The following is a 20,400-nucleotide window of genomic DNA, read 5'->3' as shown; positions in this document are numbered from 1 at the left end:
ACCACTACAATTACCACTACAACTACCACTACCGCTACAACTATCAATTCCGCTACCGCTATCGCTGTCACTACAAATACCACAACCACTACCGATACAAATACCACTTCCACTTCCACTACAACTACCACTACAACTACCGCTAACGCTACTACTAGCACTACCGCTACCGCTACCACTACCACTACCACTACCGCTACAACTATCAATTCCGCTACCGCTACCGCTGTCACTACAAATACCACTACCAATACAAATACCACTTCCACTTCCACTACAACTACCACTACAACTACCGCTAACGCTACTACTAGCACTACTGCTACCGCTACCACTACCACTACCGCTACTGCTACAATTACCAATACTACCAATACAGCTGTACCCAATATGTACAGCTGTGTGTCATCCGCATAGCAGTGAAAGTTAACATTATTTCGAATGACATCCCAAGAGGTAAAATATATAGTGAAAACAGTAGTGGTCCTAAAACGGAACCTTGAGGAACACCGAAATGTACAGTTGATTTGATTACTATTTCTCTCTATATGAGAAGAGTGCAATTGCTGAACTTGAGATATTCTAAACAAAGTGTTTTGATAACTTTCAAGTGCAACAGTTCCATGGGGAATAAACCAGCCTTCACATAGTACTGTAGAAGTAGTGTTCAGATAATATAACAATGTGCAAATATTACACCTGTCTTTCATCTTCTATTGTCTTGCACAGCCGATACAGATACTCTACCTATCAACATTTTGTCTGGTGGTACATGTTAGTCGTCATCCCTTCATATGGTGTCCCATAAAAGACAGTTCCCTGACATGTTTGAAGAATTCACAGGGTCCTCGCCCTGCTGTTCAATTGAATAATAACAAAATACACTGAAAAGTCATAGATGTGTCTTGTATCATTTTAATGCAGAGAGCAAGGTCTCTCCCAAGTCAGACATCTGTATCAACCTGTCTGTAAGTCAGGGGACTCCATGAGGGGAGGGGGACTCCATTTGTACACACAGCGCTGATTACATTGTCAATGGTTGTTAGTTGAATTCCAGGACAGACACGTGAGAGCATTTTGACCTATGACCAGATCAAATGTGACCAAACGGAAGTGGGACTGGTGCCTGGCCACGTACTGCCTCAGTCTTCTGCTCCTAATGTGGTAGAGGGTTCCCAAGACACTGCTGAACAACAAATCCACGAGGTTTTGTAAGTAACCTGTGAATTAAATACAATTTTGTCACTCAATAAACATATAGCCAGTTTGGAAGTAATTTAACTGACAGAGTAACTTGTAAGTACATACTAGATTCAGGCCAGTGACTCTGATGCCGTTACTATGCAAGCAGCTCTGTAATGTTACGTTGCTGAATGCTTGCTGACACGTATTTGTAGCATGTTAGCTAAAAAGACTGATATTCAGGCTTAACAAGTACCATCCGTTATTTATTTTTGCCCCCCCAAAAAACACAATGCACTTTTATGAGAACAGGCATGTTGTTTTAGCACTAGTAGTAGACAAAGTCCCCGAAAGCTAGCTAGTGCTAACCTAGCACTTGATCACGACTCCCAATTTCATCATACAGTAAAGGCAGAATCGAGAGAAAGTGCTAATCCAAACAACATGTCTGTTCTCATAAAAGTAGCTATCTACCTAACTTCCAAATCTGTGTTAGTTATCAATATCTTTGTCCGAGTTTAAATGAATTGGCTAGGCAGCTAATGTTGACTAGCAGGGATCTTCTTAGCTAGCCAGGTCGCGTTGAAACATTCTCGATAACAAGCTGGCTAATGTTACATGCTATCAAACCCCATCGTCAGGTGCAAGGTTAGCTATGCAGATTTCCTCTCTATGACATTACATCACATGACACATTAGGGAGAGGCTATATATTTAGCTAGTTACATCACAGTATCACAGTATCCTAGCTAGCTATGGGCGGACTTCGTCTTGTTGTCTCTGGGAAATTGGACATCATTGGCAAAAGTGGCCATGTAAGTAATCCACAAACAATCCATTCATACCTGTCATGATGCACTCACTTCCAAATCTCATTTTGGATGAGACTGACTTTATGACCAAACTGATCCTATATACACTTTGTAGTCAATTTTAAAACTAGAATGAATGTTGTTGACTCACATAGATGCCACATAGGTCGTTTATAACCAGAGAAGTTGGTTCTAGAAGGCAGTTTTGATTTAGCAAAAGTAGGCTGTAATGATGAGAGTACAAAACTATGTGCTGTTTCTATTGATTTATTCAGCTTGTGTCATAACGGGAGGCCCAAGGTAGGTAGGATTCATTTGCCTACATGGAGGGACCAGGGAATGTGGTCACAATACGGATGAAAAGACATATTTTATTACCATGTTTATACGCAACAAATCTCGATCAGATAGTGATCGGATCATCTTGATCGGATGACAACAACCACATGTTAGTGCAAGGTGTAACCACGGCTAAGGTTGACTACTCTGTGACCCGATCTCTCTAGACTAGAGCATTTATTGTGAATCCAATGATGTCATGATTATATGTGTCCTCTCTGGTCACAAGGACCATTAGCTACAGATTAGGTCAATCTAGTATGCTGGTGTCTATGTAGTTTTTCCTTGGCCTTTTGTAGTTAAGATACTGCCGTGTGCTATGGATTGTCAGATTTCCCAACTCTAAGACGGTGTGTGTATGTGTTTGTGTTGCAGGCGAGCCCATGACAGATCAGGGCATTCAGGCCAGTGACATTCCTCTAGAGCACAGATGCATCCTGGCCCTGGCGTGAAAAATGCTGCGCGGCCGCAGCACTCACCCGCAGATGAATGGACCGATCCGTGCACTCACCCGCAGATGAATGGACCGATCCGTCTTGTCATCGGAGGTCGGCGGAGAGGTTACAGCTTCAGTGTACCTGTGTGTCTGTGGCTGTGCTGACACACACACACACACACACACACACACACACACACACACACACACACACACACACACACACACACACACACACACACACACACACACACACACACACACACACACACACACACACACACACACACACACACACAGGTCTCATCAAACACTGCCCTGGTCCCCTCGAGCCCATCTTACACATTCTCATACACACGTACACACTCATACACATCACATCTCTCAAACACACACACTCTCTCACACCCTCCCAGTTCCTCTCCTCAGCCATGAGCCCACAGCCCTGGCGCCCAGAGCACAGGCTCTGACACGTCTATATGTTTTTCCTCCTGACCTTTTAGTATCCTTTCTGCCTGTAAGCTGATATATGAAGGCAATTTTTAGCGGTGCCACTTGTATCTGAGTGATTGCGTACGCTTTACATTTGGGCCTGCCATCTTGCCACCTCCTCCAGATCTCTCTGTTTGGATAAAAGGAGAGTAAGGACAGGAAGGGAGGGGAGGAACAACAGAGGGACAGGAAGAAAAGAAGAAAAAAAAGAAGGACGTTGTGGCCAATACCCATGCACCACGCTGGCTGACTTCTCTGGATCAATCAGAGGAAAGGACCACACAGTAGCAGGAAATAGTGCTTTTCCTTATTACTATTACATTTAAATCTCTGAATATTGCTGGATGGCCTAGAGAGAGAGAGAGAGAGAGAGAGAGAGAGAGAGAGAGAGAGAGAGAGAGAGAGAGAGAGAGAGAGAGAGAGAGAGAGAGAGAGAGAGAGAGAGAGAGAGAGAGAGAGAGAGAGAGAGAGAGAGAGAGAGAGAGAGAGAGAGAGAGAGAGAAATATCCTCTGTGTACAACGTAAAACCCCAAATAATGCATGCAGAGCAGAATTAGGCCGATACCCGCTCCTTTTCAAAATCCAGAAAAGAGCCTTTAAATTCTACAACCACCTAAAAGGAAGTGACCTCCCATAACAAAGCCATCACCAACAAAGAGAGATGAACCTGGAGAAGAGTCCCCTAAGCAAGCTGGTCCTGGGGCTCTGTTCACAAACACAAACACACCCCACAGAACCCCAGGACAGCAACACAATTAGACCCAACCAAATCATGACAAAACAAAAAGATAATTACTTGATAATCTCTTGGGTAGAGAGAAAGGCATAGAGAGAGAGAGATACAGAGAGGGTAGAGAGAAAGGCAGAGAGAGAGAGAGAGACAGAAAGAGATACATAGAGGGTAGAGAGAAAGGCTGAGAGAGATACAGAGAGGGGGTAGAGAGAAAGGCAGAGAGAGAGAGAGATACAGAGAGGGGGTAGAGAGAAAGGCAGAGAGAGAGAGAGAGATACAGAGAGGGTAGAGAGAAAGGCAGAGAGAGAGATACAGAGAGGAGGTAGAGAGAAAGACAGAGAGATACAGAGAGGGGGTAGAGAAAAAGGTGGAGAGAGAGAGACAGACAGAGAGGGGGTAGAGACAAAGGAGGATAGAGAGAGAGACAGAGAGGGGGTAGAGAGAAAGGAGGATAGAGAGAGAGACAGAGAGGGGGTAGAGAGAAAGGCAGAGAGAGAGAGAGATACAGAGAGGGGGTAGAGAGAAAGGAGGATGGAGAGACAGAGAGGGGGTAGAGAGAAAGGAGGATAGAGAGAGAGGGGGGGTAGAGAAAGAGAGACAGAGAGGAGGTAGAGAGTAAGGCAGAAAGGGGGTAGAGAGAGACAGAAAGGAGGTAGAGAGAGAGACAGAGAGGGGGTAGAGAGAAAAGCAGAGAGGGGGTAGAGAGAGAGACAGAGAGGGGGTAGGGAGAAAGGCAGAGATAGATAGAGAGGGGGTTGAGAAAAAAGCAGAGGGGTAGAGAGAGAGAGACCGAGAGGGGGTAGAGAGAAAAGCAGAGAGAGAAAGAGAGGGGTTAGAAAGAGAGACAGAGAGGGGGTAGAGAGAAAAGCAGAGATGGGGTAGAGAGAGAGACAGAAAGGGGGTAGAGAGAAAAGCAGAGAGGGGGTAGAGAGAGAGACAGAGAGGGGGTAGAGAGAAAGGCAGAGAGAGAGAGAGAGAGATACATAGAGGGGGTAGAGAGAAAGGCAGAGAGAGAGAGAGATACAGAGAGGAGGTAGAGAGAAAGGTGGAGAGAGAGAGATACAGAGAGGGGATAGAGAGAAAGGTGGAGAGAGAGAGTGACAGAGAGAGATACATAGAGGGGGTAAAGAGAAAGGCAGAGAGAGAGATACAGAGAGGGGTAGAGAGAAAGGCAGAGAGAGAGAGATACAGAGAGGGGTAGAGAGAAAGGCAGAGAGAGAGAGAGAGAGAGATACAGAGAGGGGGTAGAGAGAAAGGCAGAGAGAGAGAGAGAGATACAGAGAGGGGGTAGAGAAAAAGGCGGAGAGAGAGAGAGAGATACAGAGAGGGGTAGAGAGAAAGGCAGAGAGAGAGATACAGAGAAGGGTAGAGAGAAAGGCAGAGAGAGAGAGAGAGATACAGAGAGGGGGTAGAGAGAAAGGCAGAGAGAGAGAGAGAGATACAGAGAGGGGGTAGAAGGAAAGGCGGAGAGAGAGAGAGAGATACAGAGAGGGGGTAGAGAGAAAGGCAGAGAGAGAGAGAGATACAGAGAGGGGGTAGAGAGAAAGGCGGAGAGAGAGAGAGATACAGAGAGGGGGTAGAGAGAAAGGCAGAGAGAGAGAGAGAGATACGGAGAGGGTAGAGAGAAAGGCAGAGAGAGAGAGAGACAGAAAGAGATACATAGAGGGTAGAGAGAAAGGTGGAGAGAGAGAGAGATACAGAGAGGAGGTAGAGAGAAAGACAGAGAGATACAGAGAGGGGGTAGAGAAAAAGGTGGAGAGAGAGAGAGACAGAGAGGGGGTAGAGAGAAAGGAGGATAGAGAGAGAGACAGAGAGGGGGTAGAGAGAAAGGAGGATAGAGAGAGAGACAGAGAGGGGGTAGAGAGAAAGACAGAGAGAGAGAGATACAGAGAGGGGGTAGAGAGAAAGGAGGATGGAGAGACAGAGAGGGGGTAGAGAGAAAGGTGGATAGAGAGAGAGGGGGGGTAGAGAAAGAGAGACAGAGAGGAGGTAGAGAGTAAGGCAGAAAGGGGGTAGAGAGAGACAGAAAGGAGGTAGAGAGAGAGACAGAGGGGGTAGAGAGAAAAGCAGAGAGGGGGTAGAGAGAGAGACAGAGAGGGGGTAGGGAGAAAGGCAGAGATAGATAGAGAGGGGGTTGAGAAAAAAGCAGAGGGGTAGAGAGAGAGAGACCGAGAGGGGGTAGAGAGAAAAGCAGAGAGAGAAAGAGAGGGGTTAGAAAGAGAGACAGAGAGGGGGTAGAGAGAAAAGCAGAGATGGGGTAGAGAGAGAGACAGAAAGGGGGGTAGAGAGAAAAGCAGAGAGGGGGTAGAGAGAGAGACAGAGAGGGGGTAGAGAGAAAGGCAGAGAGAGAGAGAGAGAGATACATAGAGGGGGTAGAGAGAAAGGCAGAGAGAGAGAGAGATACAGAGAGGAGGTAGAGAGAAAGGTGGAGAGAGAGAGATACAGAGAGGGGATAGAGAGAAAGGTGGAGAGAGAGAGTGACAGAGAGAGATACATAGAGGGGGTAAAGAGAAAGGCAGAGAGAGAGATACAGAGAGGGGTAGAGAGAAAGGCAGAGAGAGAGATACAGAGAGGGGTAGAGAGAAAGGCAGAGAGAGAGAGAGAGAGAGATACAGAGAGGGGGTAGAGAGAAAGGCAGAGAGAGAGAGAGAGATACAGAGAGGGGGTAGAGAAAAAGGCGGAGAGAGAGAGAGAGATACAGAGAGGGGTAGAGAGAAAGGCAGAGAGAGAGATACAGAGAAGGGTAGAGAGAAAGGCAGAGAGAGAGAGAGAGATACAGAGAGGGGGTAGAGAGAAAGGCAGAGAGAGAGAGAGAGAGAGATACAGAGAGGGGGTAGAAGGAAAGGCGGAGAGAGAGAGAGAGATACAGAGAGGGGGTAGAGAGAAAGGCAGAGAGAGAGAGAGAGATACAGAGAGGGGGTAGAGAGAAAGGCGGAGAGAGAGAGAGATACAGAGAGGGGGTAGAGAGAAAGGCAGAGAGAGAGAGAGAGATACGGAGAGGGTAGAGAGAAAGGCAGAGAGAGAGAGAGACAGAAAGAGATACATAGAGGGTAGAGAGAAAGGTGGAGAGAGAGAGAGATACAGAGAGGAGGTAGAGAGAAAGACAGAGAGATACAGAGAGGGGGTAGAGAAAAAGGTGGAGAGAGAGAGAGACAGAGAGGGGGTAGAGAGAAAGGAGGATAGAGAGAGAGACAGAGAGGGGGTAGAGAGAAAGGAGGATAGAGAGAGAGACAGAGAGGGGGTAGAGAGAAAGACAGAGAGAGAGAGATACAGAGAGGGGGTAGAGAGAAAGGAGGATGGAGAGACAGAGAGGGGGTAGAGAGAAAGGTGGATAGAGAGAGAGGGGGGGTAGAGAAAGAGAGACAGAGAGGAGGTAGAGAGTAAGGCAGAAAGGGGGTAGAGAGAGACAGAAAGGAGGTAGAGAGAGAGACAGAGGGGGGTAGAGAGAAAAGCAGAGAGGGGGTAGAGAGAGAGACAGAGAGGGGGTAGGGAGAAAGGCAGAGATAGATAGAGAGGGGGTTGAGAAAAAAGCAGAGGGGTAGAGAGAGAGAGACCGAGAGGGGGTAGAGAGAAAAACAGAGAGAGAAAGAGAGGGGTTAGAGAGAGAGACAGAGAGGGGGTAGAGAGAAAAGCAGAGATGGGGTAGAGAGAGAGACAGAAAGGGGGTAGAGAGAAAAGCAGAGAGGGGGTAGAGAGAGAGACAGAGAGGGGGTAGAGAGAGAGACAGAGAGAGGGTAGAGAGAGAGAGAGAGAGGGGGTAGAGAGAGAGACAGAGAGGGGGTAGAGAAAAAGGTGGAGAGAGAGAGAGACAGAGAGGGGGTAGAGAGAAAGGAGGATAGAGAGAGAGACAGAGAGGGGGTAGAGAGAAAGGAGGATAGAGAGAGAGACAGAGAGGGGGTAGAGAGAAAGGAGGATAGAGAGAGAGACAGAGAGGGGGTAGAGAGAAAGACAGAGAGAGAGAGATACAGAGAGGGGGTAGAGAGAAAGGAGGATGGAGAGACAGAGAGGGGGTAGGGAGAAAGGCAGAGAGGGGGTAGAGAGAGAGACAGAGAGGGGGTAGAGAGAAAGACAGAGAGATACAGAGAGGGGGTAGAGAAAAAGGTGGAGAGAGAGAGAGACAGAGAGGGGGTAGAGAGAAAGGAGGATAGAGAGAGAGACAGAGAGGGGGTAGAGAGAAAGGAGGATAGAGAGAGAGACAGAGAGGGGGTAGAGAGAAAGACAGAGAGAGAGAGATACAGAGAGGGGGTAGAGAGAAAGGAGGATGGAGAGACAGAGAGGGGGTAGAGAGAAAGGTGGATAGAGAGAGAGGGGGGGTAGAGAAAGAGAGACAGAGAGGAGGTAGAGAGTAAGGCAGAAAGGGGGTAGAGAGAGACAGAAAGGAGGTAGAGAGAGAGACAGAGGGGGTAGAGAGAAAAGCAGAGAGGGGGTAGAGAGAGAGACAGAGAGGGGGTAGGGAGAAAGGCAGAGATAGATAGAGAGGGGGTTGAGAAAAAAGCAGAGGGGTAGAGAGAGAGAGACCGAGAGGGGGTAGAGAGAAAAACAGAGAGAGAAAGAGAGGGGTTAGAGAGAGAGACAGAGAGGGGGTAGAGAGAAAAGCAGAGATGGGGTAGAGAGAGAGACAGAAAGGGGGTAGAGAGAAAAGCAGAGAGGGGGTAGAGAGAGAGACAGAGAGGGGGTAGAGAGAGAGACAGAGAGAGGGTAGAGAGAGAGAGAGAGAGGGGGTAGAGAGAGAGACAGAGAGGGGGTAGAGAGAGAGACAGAGAGAGGGTAGAGAGAGAGACAGAGAGGGGGTAGAGAGAGACAGAGAGGGGGTAGAGAGAAAAGCAGAGATGGGACAGAGAGAGAGACAGCGAGGGGGTAGAGAGAAAGGCAGAGTAGAGAGTGATGAGCGAGAGGATAATACACCAGACTAGAGCTCAAAGTATCTGCAGCAGTGCTTTCCAGTTGGGTTCAAATAGAGTCACATTTATTAGCATTAGCCTATGTTACAGTAGTGGAATGGGATCCTACTTTTTTAGCTCGTTAGCATAAACTCATGTTAAATGGATAGGGGCCGTGTGTTATTCCCCCCCTTCACCATGAACACTTTTCAATTACAGCTGCTCATTGTCAGGTCCTAAATGGCTGGGTCAGCTGGCTGGGCTTTCCCTTTGAAAGCTAGGCTGACATCCCCACAAAGACATCATTAAAGAGACACTCCCTGCGCCAGACAATCTCCTTCCTTACGCCCAGGGGACTACAGGCATAATGTACCAAAGCAGCAGAGGGCTGGGGTAAAATTAACAATGTTAACCCCCCTTACCCCCCTTCCCTAAAAAAACCTGTATAACGACTTACTTTCAATCTATTTCTGTTCTTTTTTGTCTTCTTGTCTTCTTTTTCTTTTTTCTTCTTTCTCTCACAGTTCCATCTCCATAATCCCTCACTCTATTTTTTTATTTAATATTTTTACATTTTAATATGTTGAAACAACTTGAAAATAGCATTTAAATGTTTTCATCATCTAAATATGCGATGACATCCTTCCCCAGAAAAGAAAGGCTTTTATCCTTCAGCAGGTTAAAACTAATACAAATAAAACTGGAATTATTAATTATAAAGGGAGAAAATGCAAGAGTTTTTCTCTCTCAATGTGATTTGCATTTTGATTCCGAGTTGGATTTTTTTGCAACTTGACTTTTTTTTTTGTTCTTTCTTTTTCTTTCTCTCTAATATCTTTCAGGATCAAAGGCTTTGGTTCATTTATTTCGTTTCGCTTTCCTCCTCCAAGCATTGTTTGCCTCCCAGGACTATAACAAAGTTGTGTGTGTGTGTGCCAGATTGCGGGAAGAGAGAATTAGTTATTCCTGGACTAATTTGACATCAAAAAGGAAGATCCGGAGAGGGGAGGAGATAAAAGTGGACGTCGTGACCTACAGGATTAGCCGTGTGTCTCCAGCAGGCATGTTAGCTAGCACCTAGGGCACCACACCTCTACACACACACACACGCACGCCGCACGCACGCACGCACGCACGCACACACACACACACACACACACAAACACACACACATACACATGCATATGCATAAATGCACATTCAAACACTCACATCGCAACCTCTCATAAAATGCCATGGCCTAGAAAAACACTGGCTTGCTGTAATGATATGGAATTATCATTACAGTATTATTGTAATCAGTAGTATAACAGCAATACTGGTAGTAGCTGTTGTAGTAGTGGTAGGAGAGGAGGAGGAGGAGGAAGAGGAGAAGGAGAAGGAGGAGGAAAAGGAGAAGGAAAAGGAAAAGGAAAAGGAAAAGGAGAAGGAGAAGGAGGAGGAGGAGGAGGAGGAGGAGGAGGAGGAGGAGGAGGAGGAGGAGGAGGAGGAGGAGGAGGAGGAGAAGGAGAAGGAGGAGGAGAATGAGAAGGCGAAGGAGGAGGAGGAGAAGGAGAATGAGGAGGAGAAGGAGGAGGAGAATGAGAAGGCGAAGGAGGAGGAGGAGAAGGAGAATGAGGAGGAGAATGAGGAGGAGAAGGAGGAGGAGGAGGAGGAGAAGGAGGAGAAGGAGGAGGAGGAGGAGAAGGAGAAGGAGGAGAAGAAGGAGGAGGAGAAGGAGAAGGAGGAGGAGGAGGAGGAGAAGGAGGAGGAGAAGGAGGAGGAGGAGAAGGAGGAGGAGAAGGAGGAGGAGGAGAAGGAGGAGAAGGAGGAGGAGAAGGAGGAGGAGGAGAAGGAGAAGGAGGAGGAGAATGAGAAGGCGAAGGAGGAGGAAGAGAAGGAGAATGAGGAGGAGAAGGAGGAGGAGAAGGAGGAGGAGGAGGAGAAGGAGGAGAAGGAGGAGGAGAAGGAGGAGGAGGAGGAGGAGGAGGAGGAGGAGGAGGAGGAGGAGGAGGAGGAGGAGGAGGAGGAGGAGGAGTAGTAGAAGTAGTAATAGTAATAGTAGTAGCAGTATTATTATTACTATTAGGAGTAGTAATAGCAGTATTGCAGTAGTAGGAGAAGAAGTAATAGTAATTGTACTAGCAGTCATATTAGTAGTATTAGTAGTAGTAGTAGTGGTACTAGTGGTAGTAGTAGTAGTAGTAGTAGTAGTAGTATTAATAGTAGTAGACGTACAAGCACAAGTAATAGTAGTAGTGGTAGTAGTAGTACTAGTAGTAGCATTAGTAGTAGTAGTAGTGGAGTAGTAGCAGCCGCAGGAGTAGTAGCAGGAGCAGTAGTAGTAGTAGTGTTAGTACTAGTAGAAGTACAAATACATATACAAGTAGTAGTAGTAGTAGTAGTAGTAGTAGTAGTAGCAGTGGTAGTAGTAGTAGTAGTAGTAGTAGTTGTTGTAGTAGTAGTAGTAGTAGTAGTAGTAGTAGTAGCAGCAGCAGTGGTAGCAGTAGTAGTAGTATTAATAGTAGTAGTAGTAGTATTAATAGTAGTAGAAGTACAAGCACAAGTAGTAGTAGTAGTAGGCGTGTTTTTACCAGAAGATGATACTATACATTACTAAACTAGCGGGTAAGAGAGTTGGGACAGTAACTGGAAGGTTGCTGGTTCGAGTCCCTGAGCTGATTAGGTGAAAAATCTGTTGATGATCCCTTGCTGCTGTAATTTTCTATGGATAAGAGTTTCTGCCAAATGACAAAAAAAAGATGTAAACCATAGACTGTGCTCACCTTCAAAGAGAATATTGAACCTCCCTATAGACTCAAACGATAATGCAGATGTCTTCATGGAAACGGAATTAGCTTTAATAATAATTACTGAAACGACAGACTAATTGTGATATATATTAATTGAGGATCTCAACTTTTGATGTGTTTATACAGGAATATAGCTTAATCATCTACTATCATTAATAAAATGCAGTATACCTACGTGTATTCATACATGCACATGTAGGCACGTGTGATTACGTTTGTGTGTGTGTACTTTATTTATTTTTTTAACCTTTATTTAAAACAGGGTCACCATTGAGACCAGGGTCTCTTCACAAGGGAGCCCTGCACATACAATTCACAGACAACATCAAATCAGATAGTACAAAAACGAACTCAAATACAGCACAACAAACAATCAGGAAAAACAGCCACATTCCTCAGCAAATGGTTCCCCAATCCATATTTTAAATTGCCCAAGCGGCATCAAAGAGTCCAATTGTAGTGTATTTTGCAGTTGGTTCCAGCAATGAGGCGCATTAAAACTACATGTACCCAATTCGGTAGAGACCCGAGGAACCTCAAGAGTTAACCATTCCTGTCAACCGGTTCGGTATCTCATGTTTTTTTTATACTTTAACAACAAAGTCAGGTAAGTTGGAAGCTTATGTAGTAGGGCTTTGTTAAACCAAAAGGGTGTAATGAAGTGATCTACTGGACTTTAATGAGGACCAGCCAACCTTTTGATACAGGATGTAGTGGTGAGTATTAAAACTGTCACCAGTGATAAAACAAATGGCTCTACGGTAGACGGCATCCAAAAGTTTAAGAGTAGCGGCTGCTGCAATCTAGTAAATGGTGTCACCATAATCAAGAACTGGCAGGTAAGTTGACTGTAAAATCTGCTTCCTGCTATTTAGGGAGAGGCAAGATCTATTTCTTGTTGACAGTTACGGTAGGTCACAGCTGGACAAAGTGGGGCAGTTTCTCTCTTATGGCTCTTGCCTAGCCTGAGGTCTTTGGGTGTTCAGTTGAGGTAGTCACAGTATCCAGGTGTCACCTTAACTCTCTGTGTCAGCCCTCACCTAGAGCAAACACACACACACACACACACACGCACGGATTTACACACACAAGTACACACACACACATACCTGCCCTACAAATATCTAGACACAGATACGACAAACACAGACAGTAGCACAGTAGCATTATTACAATGCAAATATATTCAAAAGCAGATCCGTGCTTATTCAAGTGACTTCATTAGAATTAATCATAACCAGGTGACACAATTAATTACAGGTAAATGCAGTTATGCCCCCCCCGCCGCCCACTAGCTCATCACACCCTCTCTACCTCTACCCCCACCACCCTTCTCGCTCGGTCCGTGATCAGGGCTCCACTTGGAAACACATGATCCAAGCCTGCGTAGCCTACATCCTCTCCAGGAGTGGAAAGGGTTAAGAGAGGGCTGATGTGGGGAATAATTGCCTGAAGACTGTACTGAAATAGGCCCTAATGGTCAGTAATCCGGGCCTGGAGAGCTGGAGAGCCCTATCCACTGTGCACAACACTGAATGCCAGTAATGGGCTTCTCTGTCACTTACATATGCATAGATCTTTTTCCATTAAGGGCTGAATGACAAATAGAGAATACAAAAAAAGGAGAAAATGGCAGGGAAAGACTTCCCCCTATGCTGGCAGTAATTTGGCAGGAGACTGAGCCTTATCCTTAAATCTCATTAGTCCATTGTTCTGATGTCGTTCACTCTAAAAGAGGCCTGGCTTGGAAATGCTACTCAAACTGATGATGACAATGTGAACCCGCTCCTCTGTGCCTCTATGGCAGCCAGGGTTCTCCAACTCCACTCCTGCAGAGTTACTGCGTGGGCAGGCTTTTGTTCCAGCCTGTTTCAAATGATCATCTAAGAATGGTCTTCAGTCTGACCCATGGTTAGTTGAATCAAGACGTGTTACTGCTAGGCTGGAACAAAAGCCTGCAAACCCAGCTATGGGTTGTTGAACAGTGAGGGTGATGGAAGATGAGGATTGGATGTGTGAGGAGAAAGGAGAGAGAGTGAGCCGGATGAGATGAGAGTTAGAGAGGTGAGGGAAAGGGAGGAGGGGATTTGGATGAGAGGGCTGGGGGGGTGGAGGGGAGCAGAGGGGTGAGGAAGGGGCACAGGGGTGTGAGCATGTGGGAGGGGTAACTATCAGGACAGGAAGCAGCCAGCCCCCTATCCCCCTGAGCTGCCAGATGGCACAGATTCAAACCCCTAGTGAAACGAACAAACACACAGGCACACACACACACACTGACAGATGAGAGACTATCACACACTCGAACGTAAAACACTCCGTAACACTAGAAACACACATATACTCTTTCACACGTGCAGACAATGATTTACAGGAATGCAAAGAGAAAACACGTACACACAAACGTACACATACACACACTTCTATTCTTAAACATCCCTAACACCTTCACCCTACACCTACATAAAGTCCTGCCTCATGTTTCACGGTTTTCTGCAGTAAGAATGATTGCACACCTCTATCTATTCATCACATTCATGTATTCAAGTCCCTGGACATACTGTTCCTCCTGTACAACCCACTCATGATTATCTGAAGTCCACTGTGAATTAACATGTGACGATCCTACATCGCAGTACAGCCCAGACTATGTCTAGGGATATGAGTGGCAGTCTTACGGCAGCAGAGGATATAGAAGAGGATTTCACCATCAGGGCTTGTAGTTGTAGCAGTTCAAGGACACTTGGCTGAACACAGCTCTGATCACGGCTCTGTCTGGATAAATGTCCCCTGAATCATTTACATGTGAAACGGGATGAGAAACTTCCACTATTGGCCATTAGAGATCTGCTGTTCTAATGGGGGTGATGTTTTTGCATGATATGAATACGAGTTACACGATGTGGAACGGTTCGTTCGTAGGGCGGTCCTGTTGGTATGAGTTGCCCTGTTCAGATCACGCATACGCAGGCACACGGCGGCACAAGCACAGGCTCACACTCACTGGAAAAAAGAAAGCACACACACACACACACGCTGTACATGCACCCAGCATCCCCCTTTCCCCACCTCAGGCCCACACACACACCAACACACACCGACACACACACATACACACACACGGTGGTAATAGATATGCTGCAGCCCTGAGCTCAGGAAGGCCCTGCTACATCTGTCAGGCATGCCCTGCGAAGCCTCGGCGAGTTCAGATGCTATCGCTGCCGCCTGCATCAAAAGATTTAATGTCCACCCCCAAGGAGGGCTCCGTGGAGGAGGCGAAACGGGAGGCGGGGGAGATAAGAGGGAGGTGACAGCAATATCAGCCGGGGGGTGAAAAGAGCAAAGAAGAAGAAGAAGAGGAGGAGAAAACCAAACATCGTGTGGCACAGTGACCAAGCTCTTGGTGTCCCCTCTTCTCACCATCTACACCCACTGCTGGTTTCTGTCAGAGGTGGAAGAGGAAAGAGGAGGACAAAGAGGAAGGTGAGACAGGGGGCAACCTAGGGAGAGATGGGAGGGCCTGGGAGAGCTCTCTCCCTAGACCTTCACACAGACAGCAACCCAGTAGAGAGAAGAACCACAGGAAAAGGAAGAGGGTGAAGAAGAGGAGGAAAAAGGGGCAGAACATAGGGTTGTTGAGGGGCAACGCTCCAGGCTTGGCTCAGCTTAGCTAATTGGTCCAATTGAGGGGGAGTCGGGATCACCAATTTAATATCACAACGCAGCGCCTATGCAACCCTCTCGCCCTGCCCTGGCAACCAAGTTGCACAGCGGGTCCACAGTATTGGCTGAGGCGGGAGGGGCGAGTGTGAGAGGGTTGTGCGGGTGAGGTGGAGGGGAGGGGGGAAGGATCTTAGGCTCATCTTCATCCCCATGGGTTAACTGTTAATCAGAAATCTCCCCAGATTTACCCTCCCCACCCCCCTTTCCCTAGCTTTACCCCAACCCTGATTCTGCTCATGAATAATCTTACCCAAGGCAGCAGAAAACGGGGCAAAAGCGGCCGCCTTATTTAGAGAGAGAAAGAGAGAAGAGAGAGAGTGAGAGAGAGTGAGAGAGTCTTTTGATGTCTCTTCACCCTGAATAGACGATGGGGTTGTCGAGGATTTCGCCTGGATGTTAGGAGAGACCCAGGGACATCAGCGAGGCCCTGATTAAATGCTGAAGCCGTCATGCCTGCAGCGAGCCAGGAGATTAATATCGGCATAACCTGTTACTTAATTCATTATGGGGATACAGGCTAATTTGATTTGATATTATTTTAATAAAGTTCTGTGATATAGAAGATTGTTTCAGGCTATCAAAATAATTTTACAGTTATTACAGTTAGTCAGGCAGGTCCCTTTGATAGCAGTGGTTGGTCGTGCCTGTCCTGAATACATTAGAGCCTCCATCTCTCCCTCCTCTCTCTTTCTCCCTCTCTCTCTTTCTCTCAATCCCTCACTCTCTCAGTGGCTCAGATCAGCTCAGCAATGCATAGCCCACGCACCTGGGGTCTATGGAAGGGCGAGAGAAAAGAGAGCGAGAAAGGAGGAGTGGCAGTTAGCCTAGCAGTTAACGTCACTGTTTCGAATCCCAAAGCCGACTATGTGAAAGATCTGTTGATGTGCCCTTGAGCAAGGCACTTAACCCTAATTTCTCCTGTAAGTCTCTCTGGATAAGAGCGTCTGCTAAATTACTAAAATGTAGATGAAGGGAGAGAGGGCAGACTGTATTTTTGTATGCAGGCAGGCTTACATGTGTCGTTGACACGGCATATCATTTTTTATGGCTAATCTTTGAAGGAACACAGAGACCGTGGCGAAGAAAGGAGAGCAGGTCAGTAGCTCTCTCTCTCTCCATTAGGAGTTTCATTCTTTCATTATTAAAGCTCTCTCTCTTTCTCTGTCTCTCTCTCTCTGTGTTCAGCTGTATTAGACCCCGTGTATCAGCCGCCACGGGCAGGAAAAAAAGCAGACATGTCTTGTCTTCACAGGGGGTGTGTAAGTCGTCTGTCAGAAGGTAATCACAGTGTCCACAGAATTATATGTTAATTCATCTCTCTTGCTGACTAGGGTTTTTAATATAAATGAAATGCATAGGATGATATTAACATGGAAAGAGTGTATCACACAGTGGGACCAGGATCCTGTCTGTATTCTAAACGCACAATGAAACATTTATAGAAACACAAGGTGGCCAACATTTTCCAGCTGCCTTCCTAAATATACAAAATATGCAATGAAAACATCCATGCCCTTTTGGATATTTGGAAATGTGGAAACATTTTGCCTTAGTAAGGTAGGGTCAGAAGGTCAAGGCCGTCTATGGAGAGGTACCCGGAAAGAGGGGCAGGTGTGTGTGTGTGTGTGCGTGTGTGTGTGTGTGCGTGTGTTTGTGTGTGTGTATGTGTGTATGTGTGTGTGTGTGTGTGTGTGTGTGTGTGTGTGTGTGTGTGTGCGCGCGTGCGTGCGTGCGTGCGTGTGTGTGTGTGTGTGTTTGTGTGTGGACATGTGTGTGTGAGACACCCTCTTTTGGTTCCTGCCCTGCGTACTCTGAATAAAACACCCCAAACTGAAGCCAGACACAGCAGGTAGTGCCGGGACCTTTGACCCAATGTTGTTTTCTTTCTATTTTTCTCTGTTTATGTTTAATTATAGTTGGGATTACGGGGATGAAACGAAAGGAAGGAAGCAAAGACAGAGGATCAGGGGCACTAATCTGTTGAGTCTCAAATCTCTGCCTCCCTCTTTCTCCCTCTTTTTCTCCCTGCATTCCTCCTTCTCTCTGTCTGTTTTTCTCCAGACAACCAGCCATGTCGAGCCTCAAGGTCAAAGGTCATCAAGTAGAACCATTATTGGGGCCAGAGTTCCTGGGCGTGTCTCAACTGACTAGTCAAATTCCGAGGGGGTCCAGCTGAAGGGGGTCTCAGCCAGATCACCTTAAAACACACACATCTTAACAACTTCTTGGAAAACAAAGAACATGTATTTTGCCCCTTTAGGGCATTTTTGTGGGGGATGCCCCCCCTCCTTTTGTCTCCTCTCTCACAGTTGGAATTGCATGTATCTTTGTGTTATAAGGCCGACCTGGTTGTTCAGTTCAATAAAATATGCTTTGGGCAACAGAGAATCCAAATAAAAAAGCCAAGCAAGGATCTTAAGAGAAGACCTACAAAGCTTTATGTTGATTTAAGAGAATTTCTAAAGAAAGCAACATGCTAAGAAAATGCCTTCGTCTGTGAAGAACATGAAAAAGCGATGAATGGTTCCTCGATCCTTCTCGGATGAGAAAACAATCTTTGCTAATTAAGGAACATTGAAATTGCTGTTGATCTTCTTTCCACCATTTTAAAATTAATCCAAATTGTGACTGGCCGTAAATCACAAAATTATGTTTATGTCTTGGACCAATACAATTAAAATACCACAATAATACTTAACTTTGGAAGTAATTTACTGACATGCGTGTTCAAGTGTGAGTCAAAGTAAAAAATAGTCTCTGACTTCTAGACTTTTTTTTATCAGAGCTTTGTGCATAGTGTTGCAAAATTCCGGAAACGGTCAATAAATTCCATGTTTTTCCAGAAATCCTGGAGGATCCGTATTTCCTGCTTACCCCCTCCTGATTCCCAGGATTCTGCAATCAGGATTTCAGGAAAACCACAGAATTGAATGAAAGTTCATGGAATTTTGCAACCCTACTTGTGCATCACTAGAAAAAAAATGTGCCTTCTCGTATCTCCACCAAAAAATCCCCAAAGTCCCCAGTGTAATATTGTAGAAGTGTCTAGTATGTCATTCCTGTCTCCCTGTGCGTGTAGTGGCAGATCATAAAGCAGCTTTTACAAGAGGCTGTAAAGCACCACTTCCATGCTGCTGGCTGTGTAAAGATGGCGATGCTTTTTTATGTATTATTATAATATTATTTTTTGTTTTGCATCCATATTTATTGCTCTGTTTTGTCCTTCAGCGGGCGGGCTGTGGCGAGGATGGGGGATAGGGTATACACGGCCGATTGCACGGACTGAGTTGTAAAATACCTTGACTGTCTGGCTCAAGGGACTCTCTCACATCGCTCATGACAGTCCCTGTCTGAAGCCACTAGATTTTCTTCAGGCTTTACATTGGGTCCTATCTATCATTCCTCACTGTTCAGTGTGTAGTTTAAAGTTGTTTTATACAATATTGATTTGGGATTTCAAGTCAATAAACATGCAAACATATTTGACACTTGGAATATAAAATAAGAATAAAAAGATGATATGGCCACAGAGTGCTCCCAAATTTGAGCTCAGAATGTTGAAGCATGTTTAAACATCATCTATTTGAATAGCTAAACAGTTATTTGGATTTTATGTGATGGGACCTTGCACTTAGTTGGCACACAGTTCAATATTTGAACACTATTTGCACCCCACAAAAAAAACTGCTTTAACTTTTAAATGATTTAGCTGGGAGTAACACTGTAGTAATAAAGAAGTTATTGACCAATGATATTGATCGATGGGTCCTCGGGCAAAGAGAGCCTTGGTCTCCCTCTGTGCTTCACCATCCCTCCTTCCCCACCCTCCTCCTTCGTAACCCATTCAATAATATATTATTTTACACAGTTAAAGCAGGACAACAAAAAGCTACACACCACAAGGTGAGGAATTGATGGCAAATGTTTCATGACTATTTGCCTGCAGGAATTTGGCAGGGCTTTGTGACGGGTGATTAAAATCAGACTTCAGTAGAGGCGTGAATATGGGTTGCCATTCAACAGAAGGAAGAAAAGGTAGAGCGGGGAAAAGAAAACGAGGGGAAAGAGAATGGATGTGTTTTTCGTTTTGCCTAAATCAGATAATGACCTTGAAGGTAGAGAGGGAGAGGTAGGAGAGCAGGGGAGCACAGGAGCGCTAACTATTTACAGCTTAGGTCTGTTTTTTTCACAAGGTCAACGCAGGGAAACAATGGCCATAGATTTGGCCCAGGAGAGGCCTTGGTAAGGCCTGGGTGATTACTGTGTTGGACCTTTGTTCTTAGGAGCAGGGAAATGGTGACACACAATAGTCTTAAAAGCAAGTGTAAGGTTAGTGTCGCTCAGTCGTCAACTTATTCTCAGGTGGATTTCATATGCTATAAAATTGCATCTGCTTCCAACAAGGACATTACAAGCTACAACAGCATTCATTCAGAACTAAAGCCAACACATGTTCCCTTACAGGAAATAAACGTTACTTGAATTGAATTGACTCAATTGATGTATTTCCTGTGTTATTACTGGTATAAGGTCAACATAATGTAAATTGGGGCCTGCATTAGAGCTTTAGAGAGAGGGAATGAGAGTGAAAAAGGACAAGGATCATGAGGAAGAGCGTGCTGTTTTATCCCACTTGTTCTCTAAGCCCGTGATAGTCCTGTTCATTTGCATGTCAGACATGTGGATGTGGAAGGAGCCAGGTCGTGGTTAGGTTTTGTGAAATATTCCTCCTGCTTTGAGGCCAGTCAACTGAAACATCTACCTGACAGACATTTAAACAGAAAGGGAATTGCATCCATTATTGAAGCACCGGCATGTTATCAATTCATACAGGTCAATAAGAAGGATTTAAATGTGTCTGTCAAGATGAACACTTTCGTCTGTCTATCTGTCTGTCTCTTTCTTTTTCTCTCTCTCTCTCTCTCTCTCTCTCTCTCTCTCTCTCTCTCTCTCTCTCTCTCTCTCTCTCTTTCTCTCTCTTTCTCTCCTCAATGCTCTGCACTCCATCACTTTG

Source organism: Salvelinus fontinalis, chromosome 37 (assembly GCF_029448725.1).
Source record: "Salvelinus fontinalis isolate EN_2023a chromosome 37, ASM2944872v1, whole genome shotgun sequence".
Lineage (NCBI taxonomy): Eukaryota > Metazoa > Chordata > Actinopteri > Salmoniformes > Salmonidae > Salvelinus > Salvelinus fontinalis.
The sequence above is the reverse complement of the archived record's forward strand: the minus strand, read 5'-3'. Positions refer to the sequence as shown.